The sequence below is a fragment of the Chrysoperla carnea genome, assembly GCF_905475395.1.
Source record: "Chrysoperla carnea chromosome X unlocalized genomic scaffold, inChrCarn1.1 SUPER_X_unloc_2, whole genome shotgun sequence".
In the NCBI taxonomy this organism is placed as follows: Eukaryota; Metazoa; Arthropoda; class Insecta; order Neuroptera; family Chrysopidae; genus Chrysoperla; species Chrysoperla carnea.
In genome coordinates, this window is record NW_025408145.1 from 170,560 (window position 1) to 183,734 (window position 13,175).

The window sequence follows — 13,175 nt, forward strand, 5'->3', positions numbered from 1 at the left end:
GGCAACAGCCATACCACGTTGAAAACACCGGTTCTCGTCCGATCACCGAAGTTAAGCAACATTGGGCACAGTCAGTACTTGGATGGGTGACCGCTTGGGAACACTGTGTGCGGTTGCCTTTTTATATTAAAAATATATATTATTTTTCTTCTTTTCTTTTTTTTTACACACCATATATAAATATATGTTATTTAGAAATGTAAACCTTTTATATTATTCGTCAACAAATAAATATTATTTTTTGTATAAAATTTTATTGCATTTATAACTCATATCATGGTTACTTTAAAGCGAGAAGTTTTTTTAATATTTCAAATGAATATAAAATAATATAAATTTTATGAAATTTATTTATTTTTAGAAATAGCAATCGCTTATAATTATAACAAAATTTTAATAATGTTTAATTTTATTTCAATAATTTATATATATATATATATATATTTTTTTTTTAATAAAAATAATATACTCTTATTTAATAATATATGTTGGTCCTATATATAGGACCGAAAATATTTCTTATTTGTTTTTTTTTTTTTAAATTGTCATTTAAAACGCTTATGCACGTTCTCCACGAATACGTCTTGCCAATTGTATATCCTTAGGCATAATTGTAACACGCTTTGCATGAATTGCGCATAAATTGGTATCTTCAAATAAACCTACTAAATAGGCTTCACTAGCTTCTTGTAATGCCATAACAGCTGAACTTTGGAAACGTAAATCGGTTTTAAAATCTTGTGCAATTTCACGTACTAAACGTTGGAATGGTAATTTACGAATTAACAATTCAGTACTTTTTTGATAACGACGAATTTCTCGTAAAGCTACTGTACCAGGACGATATCTGTGTGGTTTTTTTACTCCACCAGTTGCTGGTGCACTTTTACGTGCAGCTTTCGTTGCTAATTGTTTTCTTGGTGCTTTACCACCAGTTGATTTACGTGCAGTTTGCTTGGTTCTAGCCATTTTCAAATAATAATGTTTTTACAAAAAAACACACAATTTTAAAAATTATATTCGACAATTTGATACTACAAAGTCAAATGTTTAAATGCGAAATAAATGTGTTGTATTTATATTTATATGAAATTTCAAAATTTTTGTTGTCATATCCTATTGGATAGCTATCAGAGTATGGACTAATCAAATTGTATAGGCGTGGCTTAAAAAATCTTTAATGCTTTATATAAAAAGGCACAATTGTACCGGCGCTCACATACATTACAATACTTGTGAGGTTAACACACGTGTTATCCGTTCGTTAAAATATTGTAAATAATTTTTTATTAAAATGACTGGCAGAGGAAAAGGTGGAAAGGGTCTTGGAAAAGGGGGTGCAAAACGTCATAGAAAAGTTTTGCGTGATAATATCCAAGGTATTACAAAACCTGCAATTCGTCGTTTAGCACGACGAGGTGGAGTAAAACGTATCTCTGGTTTAATTTATGAAGAAACACGTGGTGTACTTAAAGTATTCCTTGAAAATGTTATTCGGGATGCTGTTACATATACTGAACACGCAAAACGTAAAACAGTTACAGCTATGGATGTTGTATATGCATTAAAACGACAAGGTCGTACTTTGTATGGTTTTGGAGGTTAAGAAAATATAATAATTTACTTAAAATATTTAGTAAATTTATTAAAGAATATTTAATACATCCGATAAATTTAAACAAGCTTTCCTTTTTGGGAAGCCACTAATTTTATTTATATAAGAGTAAATAAATTTGTTAATAAATATAACATATTATATAATTTGTTTACAACAAATTATTTTGTTTATAACATACATTACCAAATATTTTTATTTATTTTTTTTTTTTATTGTAATATATCTGCAATAATAAATTATAATTTGTATATTATCTATTTTATTTTACAATAACTTATTGAATTTTTGAAAAAATTTTATTATAAATTAATATACTATTATATTTTTTATATATACAAGTTAAGAGTAACAAGTATCGATAGGAGATTATCGAATTTATAACTAATAAAACATTTCGCCTTAATCAAAGAAAATAAAGATTTTGCTATACCATTTTTTATACTTTCAATAAATAATTTATTATTAAATTTTTATTATTTCATTTATTTTTTAAAATTATTAAAAATATTTTTCTAATAATTATAAGCGTACATAAACAAGTAGTAAATGTAAAATGAAAATAATAAAGGTAATGTAATGCATTTGCATTACACTGATTTACGATATATATTCCGCGATATCCTTTATTATATTTAAAATTAATAATATTGATATACTAATAATAGATATATTCAAGCTATTAATATATAAAATTTTATATTAAATATGATATTAATAATTGTTTATTTTATTTTTTTGTATATATAAAAATAATTTACTCTTATTTAAAAAATTTGATGGCTCTCTTAAAAAGAGAGCCATTTTTATATGTTGATGTATTTTTATGTTATCAATTAAATAATATTTTCGATTTATTTATTTTGAACTTGTATATTTTGTAACAGCTTTAGTACCTTCACTAACAGCGTGCTTTGCCAATTCACCAGGTAATAATAATCGAACTGCGGTTTGAATTTCCCGACTTGTGATTGTTGAACGTTTATTATAATGTGCTAAACGTGATGCTTCAGCAGCAATACGTTCAAAAATATCATTAACAAAACTGTTCATGATACTCATAGCTTTACTAGAGATACCAGTATCAGGATGCACTTGTTTTAATACTTTGTAAATGTAAATTGCATATGATTCCTTGCGCTTCCTCTTCTTTTTCTTATCACTCTTTGATATATTTTTTTGAGCTTTGCCAGCTTTTTTTGCTGCTTTTCCACTTGTTTTTGGTGGCATTGTTACAAACAATTAATATACACAGATAGTTACAGAACACCAGTCAGTATATGTATGAGCGTGTCGTGTATACAACTAGCGTATTATATACGCGAAGATGGATATAACAATAAAAATGAATACTACTCTCTGATTGGCTGAAAATAATACTATAAGGTGATTGGTTTATTTTTAAAGTTTTATATTTTATAAATATTATAAATTAAAATACCCAAATAACATTTTAAACATTTATGTTACAATCCCCGTAACGTACACATCTGTGTGATTATATTTACAAAAAAAAGTATTAATTAAATAAATTTATTCGCTATGTCTGGACGAGGTAAAGGTGGTAAAGTAAAGGGAAAGGCAAAGTCAAGATCAAGCCGAGCAGGATTACAATTTCCTGTTGGAAGAATTCACAGATTATTACGAAAAGGAAATTATGCTGAACGAGTAGGTGCTGGTGCCCCAGTATATTTGGCTGCTGTTATGGAATATTTGGCTGCAGAAGTTCTCGAGTTAGCTGGTAATGCTGCCCGTGATAACAAAAAAACACGTATCATTCCACGTCATTTACAATTGGCAATTCGTAATGATGAAGAATTAAATAAATTATTATCTGGTGTAACAATTGCTCAAGGTGGTGTATTACCAAACATTCAAGCAGTGTTATTACCAAAGAAAACTGAAAAGAAAGCATAAATTAAAAACATTGCATTAATTTTTATAATAATAATACATCGATCATAGGCCTTTTAATAAAAGGCCACAAATTTATTTAAAATAAGAGTAAAAATTATTTTTATAAATAATATATTATAATATTTTTTTAAAGAATCAATTTAAATAATTATAAATTAATGATTCTTTTTTTTTTTTCTTTTTTTATATGTTATTATGGAAATAATTCATCATATTATGATGACATTTAGGTAACATATTATAAGAATATTCATAAAATATTATCAAAATAATATTGTATTATGATGATATTTAGACAAAATATTATAAGAATATACACAAAATATTATCAAAATAATATCATTAGATAACAAAACTGTTCATGATACTCATACCTTTACTAGAGATAAAAGTATCAGGATGCACTTGTATTAATACATATTATCACAACATCACAAAATATTTTTTAAAAGGAAAAATTTTTTTAAAATTATTATAAAATTTGATTGAATTAAATTTCAATTTATTTTTTTAATAATTAAAGAAAAAAAAAAAAAAAAGCATATAAACTTTCTATTGAAAATGTTATTTTAAACTAGATGGCCAAGTGAACTTCGTTACACAAACAATATATGACGTATTCGTTATTTAAATAATCAGTATCCTTTGATATTATATCAATACGTTACTCTCTTCTTTTGATACATATTAATAAAATTTCAATTTATAAGATTTTATGTCAATTATATAAATAATATTATAAATTTTCTAAATACATAAGTTAAGTAACAAAAAATTTGAATAACAAGATAAATTTATATATTATGTTTTAATACTCGATACTATAATATATCGCATCCGTTACCAATTATTCGGTATCCTTTGATTTATACACAGAATGAACTAAAAATATATATCAAATTTATTTTATTTATTTATATATTTAATATTATTATTATTATTTTATATTACAAAGTTTCTTAACGAAGCTTACAATGATTTCTCATATCGTACTTAACAAAATTATTTAGATCATATAAAATTTAAATTGTTAAAAAATTTGTATATTTATTATTATTATTATTTATTTTTATTAAAATTACATAACATAAAATTAATAATATTTTAATAATTATATAAATTAATTCTTATTTAAAATAATCTTATATTAATCTCAACAAATACTCTAATAATATATTTTGTCATAAATTTTTTTATATTTAAAATAAATATTATAATATATAAATACTTATATCAGTATAAAATTTCTTTATATAATTATGAAAAAATTAATTTAATAGTTAATTATTGATATTAATGCATAAATAAAAGTATTTTCTAATGAAATATATTTTGTCAATGTTCGATTAACATATTTCATAATAATACGTTTTCATTATTGACAAAAAAAGTTTTTCTAAAAATGAAATCTTATACTATAATATATATATTTATATATTAAATTTTTTAATTATTTATATACTAATAATTTATAATAAATCGATATTAAATAAAAAATAAAAATATATACTTTTTAAGTTTACCTTAAAAATATTATTGTTTTGTATGATTGAAATAATTAATATTAAACTATGTTTATTAATAATTGTTAATAAAAAAATTAAATATATTTTAATTTATAAAATAAATATTATTATTAAATTTATAATTTATTATTTTATATATTATAGAAATTGAAAAAATAAATCATGTTTACTACGACAGTAAATTAGAAATACTATTTAATTTTTATGTGTTTTCTACATGGTACTTTGACTTACATAGGGACTTATATTATTGTGAATAATGATATAATTGAAAACCTTTATTTTTTATTTGATAGAATTATTATATTTTATCATTTAAATATTTATAATAAATACATTATTTTTATAAAGTAAAAAAATATGGCCGAAGAAAATTCTACAGCTGTTGCAGCAACTGCGGTTACTGCTGCTTCTACAACACCAACAAAAAAAGCAACAGCTTCTGGTGCTAAACGTACAAAACAACATTCAAAACCAACACATCCACGTACATCAGAAATGGTTGTTAACGCAATTAAAAATTTAAAAGAACGTGGTGGTTCATCATTACAAGCAATTAAAAAATATTTAGCTGCAAATTATAAAGTGGATTCTGATAAAATTTCACCATTTATTAAAAAATATTTAAAAGCTGCTGTAACTGAGGGAGCCTTGGTACAAACTAAAGGTAAAGGTGCATCTGGTTCATTCAAATTGGCTGCTTCCGCTTCATCTAATTCTTCAGCTAAATCAAAAGTATCCAAAAAAGAAAGTGGAGCAAAAGGTTCAGCAAAGAGTGCTAAAAGTAAACGGGCACCAAAAGAAAAGAAAGCCACAACTACATCATTGGCAGCCAAAAAGCCTAAAGCAAAAAAAGCGACTCCATCATCATCAACTGCTGCTAAAAAAGTTACTGCAAAATCATCAGCGGCATCAAAAAAAGCACCAGTTAAAGCAAAACCAGCAAAAAGTACAAAATCCGCTGCCAAAAGTAGCCCTGCTCGTAAACCGAAAGCACCAAAAGCTAAGAAAGCTTCTGTTGCCAAATCATCTCCTACAAAAATTAAAAAAGCAGCACCAAAAAAGAAATGATCTGTTACTTTAATAATATATTGAAATATTTCATTATTTTTGCTAAAAAATGAAAATAACATAGGCCTTAATACAGGCCACAAATTAATATTTGATAAGAGTAAATTATTTTTTGTATAAATATTTTATAAAATAATAGTTTAGAAACATTTGCCACAGTCAGTACCACGGATGGGTGGCCACTTGAGAATACTGTGTGCGGTTGCATTTTTATTTAAAATATATGGTATAATAAATAAGTATATATTTAAATTGATTACTTCATTGAAAATTTTAATAATATACTTTAATATTAATGATATTTATGAAAAATATATATTTGTAAAAATTTTCATTTATTACTGGCAACAGCCATACCACGTTGAAAACACCGGTTCTCGTCCGATCACCGAAGTTAAGCAACATTGGGCACAGTCAGTACTTGGATGGGTGACCGCTTGGGAACACTGTGTGCGGTTGCCTTTTTATATTAAAAATATATATTATTTTTCTTCTTTTCTTTTTTTTTACACACCATATATAAATATATGTTATTTAGAAATGTAAACCTTTTATATTATTCGTCAACAAATAAATATTATTTTTTGTATAAAATTTTATTGCATTTATAACTCATATCATGGTTACTTTAAAGCGAGAAGTTTTTTTAATATTTCAAATGAATATAAAATAATATAAATTTTATGAAATTTATTTATTTTTAGAAATAGCAATCGCTTATAATTATAACAAAATTTTAATAATGTTTAATTTTATTTCAATAATTTATATATATATATATATATATATATTTTTTAATAAAAATAATATACTCTTATTTAATAATATATGTTGGTCCTATATATAGGACCGAAAATATTTCTTATTTGTTTTTTTTTTTTTAAATTGTCATTTAAAACGCTTATGCACGTTCTCCACGAATACGTCTTGCCAATTGTATATCCTTAGGCATAATTGTAACACGCTTTGCATGAATTGCGCATAAATTGGTATCTTCAAATAAACCTACTAAATAGGCTTCACTAGCTTCTTGTAATGCCATAACAGCTGAACTTTGGAAACGTAAATCGGTTTTAAAATCTTGTGCAATTTCACGTACTAAACGTTGGAATGGTAATTTACGAATTAACAATTCAGTACTTTTTTGATAACGACGAATTTCTCGTAAAGCTACTGTACCAGGACGATATCTGTGTGGTTTTTTTACTCCACCAGTTGCTGGTGCACTTTTACGTGCAGCTTTCGTTGCTAATTGTTTTCTTGGTGCTTTACCACCAGTTGATTTACGTGCAGTTTGCTTGGTTCTAGCCATTTTCAAATAATAATGTTTTTACAAAAAAACACACAATTTTAAAAATTATATTCGACAATTTGATACTACAAAGTCAAATGTTTAAATGCGAAATAAATGTGTTGTATTTATATTTATATGAAATTTCAAAATTTTTGTTGTCATATCCTATTGGATAGCTATCAGAGTATGGACTAATCAAATTGTATAGGCGTGGCTTAAAAAATCTTTAATGCTTTATATAAAAAGGCACAATTGTACCGGCGCTCACATACATTACAATACTTGTGAGGTTAACACACGTGTTATCCGTTCGTTAAAATATTGTAAATAATTTTTTATTAAAATGACTGGCAGAGGAAAAGGTGGAAAGGGTCTTGGAAAAGGGGGTGCAAAACGTCATAGAAAAGTTTTGCGTGATAATATCCAAGGTATTACAAAACCTGCAATTCGTCGTTTAGCACGACGAGGTGGAGGAAAACGTATCTCTGGTTTAATTTATGAAGAAACACGTGGTGTACTTAAAGTATTCCTTGAAAATGTTATTCGGGATGCTGTTACATATACTGAACACGCAAAACGTAAAACAGTTACAGCTATGGATGTTGTATATGCATTAAAACGACAAGGTCGTACTTTGTATGGTTTTGGAGGTTAAGAAAATATAATAATTTACTTAAAATATTTAGTAAATTTATTAAAGAATATTTAATACATCCGATAAATTTAAACAGGCTTTCCTTTTTGGGAAGCCACTAATTTTATTTATATAAGAGTAAATAAATTTGTTAATAAATATAACATATTATATAATTTGTTTACAACAAATTATTTTGTTTATAACATACATTACCAAATATTTTTATTTATTTTTTTTTTTTATTGTAATATATCTGCAATAATAACTTATAATTTGTATATTATCTATTTTATTTTACAATAACTTATTGAATTTTTGAAAAAATTTTATTATAAATTAATATACTATTATATTTTTTATATATACAAGTTAAGAGTAACAAGTATCGATAGGAGATTATCGAATTTATAACTAATAAAACATTTCGCCTTAATCAAAGAAAATAAAGATTTTGCTATACCATTTTTTATACTTTCAATAAATAATTTATTATTAAATTTTTATTATTTCATTTATTTTTTAAAATTATTAAAAATATTTTTCTAATAATTATAAGCGTACATAAACAAGTAGTAAATGTAAAATGAAAATAATAAAGGTAATGTAATGCATTTGCATTACACTGATTTACGATATATATTCCGCGATATCCTTTATTATATTTAAAATTAATAATATTGATATACTAATAATAGATATATTCAAGCTATTAATATATAAAATTTTATATTAAATATGATATTAATAATTGTTTATTTTATTTTTTTGTATATATAAAAATAATTTACTCTTATTTAAAAAATTTGATGGCTCTCTTAAAAAGAGAGCCATTTTTATATGTTGATGTATTTTTATGTTATCAATTAAATAATATTTTCGATTTATTTATTTTGAACTTGTATATTTTGTAACAGCTTTAGTACCTTCACTAACAGCGTGCTTTGCCAATTCACCAGGTAATAATAATCGAACTGCGGTTTGAATTTCCCGACTTGTGATTGTTGAACGTTTATTATAATGTGCTAAACGTGATGCTTCAGCAGCAATACGTTCAAAAATATCATTAACAAAACTGTTCATGATACTCATAGCTTTACTAGAGATACCAGTATCAGGATGCACTTGTTTTAATACTTTGTAAATGTAAATTGCATATGATTCCTTGCGCTTCCTCTTCTTTTTCTTATCACTCTTTGATATATTTTTTTGAGCTTTGCCAGCTTTTTTTGCTGCTTTTCCACTTGTTTTTGGTGGCATTGTTACAAACAATTAATATACACAGATAGTTACAGAACACCAGTCAGTATATGTATGAGCGTGTCGTGTATACAACTAGCGTATTATATACGCGAAGATGGATATAACAATAAAAATGAATACTACTCTCTGATTGGCTGAAAATAATACTATAAGGTGATTGGTTTATTTTTAAAGTTTTATATTTTATAAATATTATAAATTAAAATACCCAAATAACATTTTAAACATTTATGTTACAATCCCCGTAACGTACACATCTGTGTGATTATATTTACAAAAAAAAGTATTAATTAAATAAATTTATTCGCTATGTCTGGACGAGGTAAAGGTGGTAAAGTAAAGGGAAAGGCAAAGTCAAGATCAAGCCGAGCAGGATTACAATTTCCTGTTGGAAGAATTCACAGATTATTACGAAAAGGAAATTATGCTGAACGAGTAGGTGCTGGTGCCCCAGTATATTTGGCTGCTGTTATGGAATATTTGGCTGCAGAAGTTCTCGAGTTAGCTGGTAATGCTGCCCGTGATAACAAAAAAACACGTATCATTCCACGTCATTTACAATTGGCAATTCGTAATGATGAAGAATTAAATAAATTATTATCTGGTGTAACAATTGCTCAAGGTGGTGTATTACCAAACATTCAAGCAGTGTTATTACCAAAGAAAACTGAAAAGAAAGCATAAATTAAAAACATTGCATTAATTTTTATAATAATAATACATCGATCATAGGCCTTTTAATAAAAGGCCACAAATTTATTTAAAATAAGAGTAAAAATTATTTTTATAAATAATATATTATAATATTTTTTTAAAGAATCAATTTAAATAATTATAAATTAATGATTCTTTTTTTTTTTTCTTTTTTTATATGTTATTATGGAAATAATTCATCATATTATGATGACATTTAGGTAACATATTATAAGAATATTCATAAAATATTATCAAAATAATATTGTATTATGATGATATTTAGACAAAATATTATAAGAATATACACAAAATATTATCAAAATAATATCATTAGATAACAAAACTGTTCATGATACTCATACCTTTACTAGAGATAAAAGTATCAGGATGCACTTGTATTAATACATATTATCACAACATCACAAAATATTTTTTAAAAGGAAAAATTTTTTTAAAATTATTATAAAATTTGATTGAATTAAATTTCAATTTATTTTTTTAATAATTAAAGAAAAAAAAAAAAAAAAGCATATAAACTTTCTATTGAAAATGTTATTTTAAACTAGATGGCCAAGTGAACTTCGTTACACAAACAATATATGACGTATTCGTTATTTAAATAATCAGTATCCTTTGATATTATATCAATACGTTACTCTCTTCTTTTGATACATATTAATAAAATTTCAATTTATAAGATTTTATGTCAATTATATAAATAATATTATAAATTTTCTAAATACATAAGTTAAGTAACAAAAAATTTGAATAACAAGATAAATTTATATATTATGTTTTAATACTCGATACTATAATATATCGCATCCGTTACCAATTATTCGGTATCCTTTGATTTATACACAGAATGAACTAAAAATATATATCAAATTTATTTTATTTATTTATATATTTAATATTATTATTATTATTTTATATTACAAAGTTTCTTAACGAAGCTTACAATGATTTCTCATATCGTACTTAACAAAATTATTTAGATCATATAAAATTTAAATTGTTAAAAAATTTGTATATTTATTATTATTATTATTTATTTTTATTAAAATTACATAACATAAAATTAATAATATTTTAATAATTATATAAATTAATTCTTATTTAAAATAATCTTATATTAATCTCAACAAATACTCTAATAATATATTTTGTCATAAATTTTTTTATATTTAAAATAAATATTATAATATATAAATACTTATATCAGTATAAAATTTCTTTATATAATTATGAAAAAATTAATTTAATAGTTAATTATTGATATTAATGCATAAATAAAAGTATTTTCTAATGAAATATATTTTGTCAATGTTCGATTAACACATTTCATAATAATACGTTTTCATTATTGACAAAAAAAGTTTTTCTAAAAATGAAATCTTATACTATAATATATATATTTATATATTAAATTTTTTAATTATTTATATACTAATAATTTATAATAAATCGATATTAAATAAAAAATAAAAATATATACTTTTTAAGTTTACCTTAAAAATATTATTGTTTTGTATGATTGAAATAATTAATATTAAACTATGTTTATTAATAATTGTTAATAAAAAAATTAAATATATTTTAATTTATAAAATAAATATTATTATTAAATTTATAATTTATTATTTTATATATTATAGAAATTGAAAAAATAAATCATGTTTACTACGACAGTAAATTAGAAATACTATTTAATTTTTATGTGTTTTCTACATGGTACTTTGACTTACATAGGGACTTATATTATTGTGAATAATGATATAATTGAAAACCTTTATTTTTTATTTGATAGAATTATTATATTTTATCATTTAAATATTTATAATAAATACATTATTTTTATAAAGTAAAAAAATATGGCCGAAGAAAATTCTACAGCTGTTGCAGCAACTGCGGTTACTGCTGCTTCTACAACACCAACAAAAAAAGCAACAGCTTCTGGTGCTAAACGTACAAAACAACATTCAAAACCAACACATCCACGTACATCAGAAATGGTTGTTAACGCAATTAAAAATTTAAAAGAACGTGGTGGTTCATCATTACAAGCAATTAAAAAATATTTAGCTGCAAATTATAAAGTGGATTCTGATAAAATTTCACCATTTATTAAAAAATATTTAAAAGCTGCTGTAACTGAGGGAGCCTTGGTACAAACTAAAGGTAAAGGTGCATCTGGTTCATTCAAATTGGCTGCTTCCGCTTCATCTAATTCTTCAGCTAAATCAAAAGTATCCAAAAAAGAAAGTGGAGCAAAAGGTTCAGCAAAGAGTGCTAAAAGTAAACGGGCACCAAAAGAAAAGAAAGCCACAACTACATCATTGGCAGCCAAATTGAAATATTTCATTATTTTTGCTAAAAAATGAAAATAACATAGGCCTTAATACAGGCCACAAATTAATATTTGATAAGAGTAAATTATTTTTTGTATAAATATTTTATAAAATAATAGTTTAGAAACATTTGCCACAGTCAGTACCACGGATGGGTGGCCACTTGAGAATACTGTGTGCGGTTGCATTTTTATTTAAAATATATGGTATAATAAATAAGTATATATTTAAATTGATTACTTCATTGAAAATTTTAATAATATACTTTAATATTAATGATATTTATGAAAAATATATATTTGTAAAAATTTTCATTTATTACTGGCAACAGCCATACCACGTTGAAAACACCGGTTCTCGTCCCATTATCTGTACAGCGTTCATACCGTACAGTACAGTGAATTGTTGAAGCAAATTATTGTATAATTACATTCAAAGCGAAAACAATTTCATACACACACCTACAGAACAAGTTAAATCAAATATAAAAAAGTATAAAAACAAACTATAAAATAAGTGACGGGCGTAGCCAAACAAAAAAAAGGGGGCGACCTAGTCGCTCCCCTGCTATCACTAAAGTTTTAAAAGTGCAACCCGATGACGTCGGAATACAACAAAGCACCGAAGAAGAAGCCAACAAAATAGAAAAAATAGTTAGTGAAAATAGCGAGAACACAAGTGCAGTGCCTCCAAGAATGGAAAACCAAAACAAAAACAATATACAAAACATTTTCAAAAAACAAACAGAAGTGCAAGTGCAAGTGCCCACAAAAAACAGATTTAATCCCCTAACCACTGAAGAAGGTCA

General features: G+C 24.3%; 2 non-coding genes across 2 annotated transcripts; both read left to right on the top strand.

Moving 5' to 3' along the window:
• LOC123304094 lies at positions 1-119 on the top strand. The gene has a single exon (XR_006536146.1). It is a non-coding gene; the product is annotated as a 5S ribosomal RNA (ribosomal RNA).
• A 6,353-nt stretch (positions 120-6,472) lies between these two features.
• Positions 6,473-6,591, top strand: LOC123304095. Its single transcript, XR_006536147.1, has one exon. It is a non-coding gene; the product is annotated as a 5S ribosomal RNA (ribosomal RNA).
• The last annotated feature ends 6,584 nt before the right edge of the window (positions 6,592-13,175 follow it).